Here is a 6232-nt window from a genome sequence, read left to right as displayed (position 1 = left end):
AAAAAGAAAAAAAAAGAAGGAAAACGGCCTTAGATAAAAACATTAATTGTATCAGAGATGACCTCACTAGAATGGAGAACTAACGTCCTCAATCCAGTGCTACTCACACTTGAGCACTAAAGGGAAACTAATGGCAGAGGAGGGTAAAGCATACATGGGGTGGGTTGTAGGACCCAAAACGGTCTTGGGGAAGTAGTTTTCTATTACAGCTTAAAAATAATTCATTAAGTCTTGAATTGTATTTTCTATGAGATCTGTTTGTTTTGCTATAAAATGGTTTTAAAATAGTTACCATTGAGCAAAACTGATAGTCCAAGAAGATGTACTGTATTCATCCTACTCTGTGAATAGGGTGTGACTCTACTATGACATTCGTCTCAATTTGAATACACAGATCTATTCCTTTCTTTAGTTTTGCCTTAATATAAAAGTTCCCCACACCTCAAATTACTGGGAGAAAATTGAGTTGTTAAAAAGAGACAGGAGGCCGGGCGCGGTGGCTTAGGGCTGTAATTCGAGCACTTTGGGAGGCTGAGGCGGCGGATCACTTGAGGTCAGGAGCTTGAGACCAGACTGGCCAACATAGTGAAACCCCGTCTCTACTTAAAAAACACAAAAATCAGCTGGGCATGGTGGCGCACACCTGTGATCCCAGCTACTCGGAAGGCTGAGGCAGGATAATGCCTTGAACCTAGAGGGCTGAGGTTGCAGTGAGCCGAGATCACGCCACTGCAATCCAGCCTGGGTGACAGAGCAAGACTCCGTGTCAAAAAACAAAAAACAGAAAAACGATGAGAAAGAGAGAGAGAGAGAGAGAGAGAGAGAGAGAGAGAGATGGCATAGAAAGTACAAATATTCTTTATGTTTAAACTTGAGAGTTACATGTCTTGAGATGAAGGATTATAATAACCACTAACTGAGCAAACAGAAGATGCTTCTGCACTAGTGTGATGCTTTCAAATACTATTTACAAGTGCTTTAAGAGGTTTTCTTTGTTTTGTTTTGTTTTGTTTAGACAGGGTCTCACTCTGTCGCCCAGGCTGGAATGCAGTGGCGTGATATTGGCTCACTGCAACCTCCATCTCCCGGGTTCAAGCAATTCTCATGCCTTAGCTTCCTGAGTAGCTGGGATTACAAGGACGCACCACCGCGCCTGGCTAAGTTTTGTATTTTTTTTGGTAGAGATGGGGTTTCACCATGTTGGCCAGGCTGGTATTGAACTCCTGACCTCAGGTGATCCACCTGCCTCCGCTTCCCAAGGTGCTGGGATTACAGGTGTGAGCCACCGCATCCAGGCTTTTTTTTTTTTTTTTTTTGAAAGTAAAATGTAAATAAATCTATGGCCATGACATCTTTAACAACGGGAAATGTTGGTCGAATATAGTGATGATGTTTATTCATATATAAAATACCTTCAGACCCATGTATTTAACGATGCTCAGTGTATAATTTGGTAACTTTTTGACTATATATACTATTAGGATGCCTAAATCAGCTCTAGGAGGTATTTCTTCTCTCACTTAACAGCATCACTAATTGAACTGATCACCCAGTATATACCCTCAGTGTCAAAATGTCCTCTTTACATGCCCTGGAGTCTGGCGGAAAAGAGACATAGAAATTACTTTCAGTGATGGAGATTTCGACACAAATCCACAGGAGTTGGCCTCGTGAGGAGCCTGAAGACTTCCTTCTTTAATTCCCTCATCCAAGTACTCAGTGTTAGGAGTTAGGATTAGGTTTGTCTGTATACTACAGAATACTCAAATAACACCGAATTAAATCAGGATTTTTTTTCTCTTACATAAAGAAGTCTAGATTTCTGTTTTCATTCAAGATGGAGTAACAGAGACTGGATTTACACTTTTGCCAGAAACAACCAAAAGTAAGCCAGATAAAATATATGAAATAGCAGTTCTCATAATATTGGGCATCAGTCAACGAAAGACAGTCATCACTGAGAGATGGGAAGTAAGCACAGGGCCCTAGGATTTCCTCAGCTTACTGCCTTGAGAGTTTGCAGGCCATAGTGCAGAGAAAGAGAAACGGGATGGAGTGTAGTGAACATCCTGGGTTGAGAGATGTAGTTGAGAGTCCAAGGAAACCAAGGTACTTCAAGTTTTCAGGGTAGAGTGCTTAGAGTGGAGATTTTCTTCAGAAAGAGCAGATCTGCTGAGGATACACCCCTCGGGGTATTGGTCAGGGCATAAGTGTGAGAAAATAAGTTGAGTCTGGAAGAAAAAAATCACCCAGAAAGAGTAAAGGAAACTGTGACTGGCATTCACTTGGGGCTGGGAACTCAAAGCCTGTGACATTGGGTGGAGTGTCTTCTTTGGAGAAATGTCTTTTCAAGTGCTTTGCCCATTTTAAAATTGTGTTATTTTGTTTCGTTTCATTTTTTTGCTATTGAGTCATAAGAGTTGATTATATTTTAGAAATTAACCCCTTATCAGATATATGGCTTGGTTCCTGTTTGCACTGGCCATAGTGAAAAACTCAAAGCATGTGACATTGGGTACAATAGTCAGCAGAGCCTTGCTGCAGTAGTGGGGAAAACTTAGCTCTAACTGAGCATTCCTTTGAACCTGTCAAACAAATAATAAAAACAAGATCTGAAACAGCTTCTAAGTAATTTAACTGCATACCAGAATAAAGCTCAATAGTATTTATGGGAATACAGGCAAATATCCAATACCCAGTAAGCTAAAATTCACAGTGTCTGGTATCCAATCAAAATTACCAGGCTTGCAAAGTGGCAGGAAAACATGATCCATAATTGGGAGAATAATTAAACCATTAAAATCAATTCAGAACTGATACAGACATTACAATGAGCAGACAAGGATATTAAAATAATAAAATTATATCCCATATACCCAAGTCAGGAACATGGAAGACATAAAAGACACTCAAATGAACTTGGAGGTAAGAAAAATGCAAAGTATAAGATAAAAATACAATATATGGGAAAATCAGGTTAGACAGAATAAAAGATTAGTGAACAAAAACAAGTGAATTTGTCTTGCAGTATATTGCAATAAAAATTAACCAAAATGAAACATTAAAAATGAATTTCAAAAGATGAAAGCATCTTCAGTGAACTGTGGGACAACTTCTAGGGACTAATAAATGTATAATCAGATTCTTCAAAGAATCAGAGGGGAATACAACAAATATTTAAGGAAATAATAGCTGAAATTTTTCTGAATTTGATGAAACAACTAAACCCACAGATCAAGAATGACAAACTCCAAGCACATGAAACATGAAGAAAATGACACTAAGGTACATCATGCTCAAATTGCTCAAGGCCAGGATAAATGCAATTTTAGTTTCCTTTATAATCTTTAGACTTTTTCTTTTTCTTACCTATTTAATACCTCTAGTACAATGTTGAATAAAAGTTGTGAGAGCATATATTTTTGCATTTTGCCTCATTTAGAGGGAAAGCATTCAGTATTTCACCAAGAAGTATGATGTTAGCTATAGGTTTTCCACAGATTCCTTTATCTGATTGGGGAAGGGCCTTCTTAATCTCAGTTCGCTGAGTTTTATTCATGAAAGATATTGATGTTGAGCATCTTTTCACATATCCCTTGGCCATGTGTATGTCTTCATTAAAGAAATGTATTTTCAAGTCCTTTGCCCATTTTAAAATTGTGTTATTTTGTTTTGTTTTGTTTTACTATTGAGTTGTAGGAGTTCATTATATTTTAGAAATTAACCCCTTATCAGATATATGGCTTACATGTATTTTCTCCCATTCCATAGGTTGCTTTTTTCATTCTGTTGATTGTTTCCTTTACTGTTCAGAAGCTTTTTATTTGATGAGCCCTGCTTGTCTATTTTTGCTTTTGTTGCCTGTGCTTTTGGTGTCATATAGAAGAAACCATCACCAAGACCAATGTCATGAGGATTTCCCCCATTTTAATCCGGGAATTTTACAGTGTCAGGTCATATGTTAAATCTTTAACCCATTTTGAGTTGCTTTGTTGTGTGTAGTGTACGATAAAGGTATAATTTCATTCTTTTGCATGTAGATACCCAGTTTTTCAACATTATTTGTTGAAGAGACTATCTTTTCACCCATTGAATGTTCTTGGCACCCTTGTCAAGGACATGTTGGTGATATATGTATGGATTTATTTCTGGGCTTTCTATCCTACTCCATTAATCTATATGTCTATTTTTAAACCAGCACCATAGTGTTTTAGTTACTGTAGCTTTGTAATATATTTTGAAATCATGAAGTGTGATGCTTCCAACTTTGTTCTTCTTTTCCAAGATTGCTTTGGCTATTCCAAGTTTTTTGTAGTTCTATATGAATTTTGGAATTGTTATTGCTGTTTCTGCAAAAAAAAAAAAATGCTTTGATGAGCATAGCTTTGAATATGTAGATCACTTTGGATAGTATCAAACAATGTGAAGTCTTCCAATTCATGAATATAGTGTATCTTTCCATTTATTTGTGTCTCCTTTAATTTATTTCATCAATGTTTCATAGTTTTCGGTGTAGAAGTCTTTCACCTCTGTGATGCTTAATTTTAGGTGTCAACTTGACTGGATTAAGAAATGTCCAGACACCTGGTAAAGCATTATTTATGGGTATGTCTATTAAGGGGTTTCTAGAAAAGACTGACATGTAAATGAGTGCATTGATTAAGGAAAATCCACCCTCACCCAATGTGGGTGGGCACCATTCAATCAGCTGAGGGCCTGGATAGAACAAAAAAGGCAGAGGAAAGGTAAACACTCTCTCTCTTTCTCTCTCTCTCTCTCTCTCGGAGCTGGGGCACCCTCCTTCTCCTGCCCTTGGACATCAGATCTCCAGATTATCTGACCTTGGGACTCTGGGGCTTATAGCAGCCACCCCACTCCCACTTCAGGTTTTCAGTCCTTCAGCCTTGAACTGAGAGTTACATCATCAGCTTCCCTAGTTCTGAAGCCTTTGCACTGGGACTGAGACATACTTATACTTCCCTGGTTCTCCAGCTTACAGACGACATATCATGAGACTTCTTAGCCTTCATTATTGTCAGCCAATTCCCCTAATAAGTCTTCTATCTATCTATCTATCTATCTATCTATCTATCTATCTATCTATCTATCTATCTATCTATCTATCTATCCATCCATCCATCCTATCTATTCATACATCCTATTGGTTCTGTCTCTCCTGGAAAACACTGACTGACTAATACAATCTTCTTGGTTAAGTTTATTCCTAAGTATTTTATTCTTTTTGATGCTATTGTAAGTGGGTTTGTTTGCTTTTCTTTTTGAATGGTTCACTGTTAGTGTATAGAAACACAATTGATTTTTGCATGTTGATTTTATATCTAGCAACTTTACTGAATTTATCTATTAGTTCTAACAGTTTTTTTGTGGAGTCTTTATCAAAACTACAATGAGGTATCACCTCACACCTGCCAAGGTGTCTATTTAAAATATATATAACAAATACTGGTAAGGATGTGGAGAAATTAGAACCCTTGTATACTGTTGGTTGGAATGTAAAATGGTGTAGCCATCATGGAAAATAGTATAGAGGTATCTCAAAACATTGAAAATAGAAGTACCATAAAATCCACTAATTTCACTTCTGAGTATATGCCCAAAAAATTAAAATCAGGATTTTGAGGAGACATCTGCATTCCTATGTTCACTGCAGCATTATCCACAACAGCCAAGATATGTAAACAACCCAAGTTTCCATCAACAGATGAATGGATAATAAATTGTGGATAAAGAAAACATATATGCAATAAAATGTTATTCATCCTTATAGAAGAAGGAAATCCTACCATTTGCGACCACATGGGTAAGTCTCGAGTACATTAGATTAAGAGAATAAGCCAACATACAAGGACAAATACTGCATTATTCCACTTATATGAGGTGTTTATGATATTACAACGGATGGAAATTATAACTACCATAGTGGTTGCCAGGGGATGAAGGGTAGAGGAAATAGGCACTGTTCAATGGATAAAAAGTTTTAGTTATGCTAGATGCATATGTGTACAGATCTGCTGTACAACATAGTACCTATAGTTAATAATATAGTATTGTACACTTCAAAATTTGTTAATAGTGTAGTTAAGTTAGTTAAGCGTTCTAATTGCCCACTGCAGCACCCCCTGCCCCAGAAGAAAACCCACAAAGAAAAGCAAGGGAACTTCAGGATGCAATAGATCTATCTATTGTTTTGCTTGTCGTGGTGGTATCCCAT

Source organism: Macaca fascicularis, chromosome 11 (genome assembly GCF_037993035.2).
Source record: "Macaca fascicularis isolate 582-1 chromosome 11, T2T-MFA8v1.1".
In the NCBI taxonomy this organism is placed as follows: domain Eukaryota; kingdom Metazoa; phylum Chordata; class Mammalia; order Primates; family Cercopithecidae; genus Macaca; species Macaca fascicularis.
The sequence above is the reverse complement of the archived record's forward strand: the minus strand, read 5'-3'. Positions refer to the sequence as shown.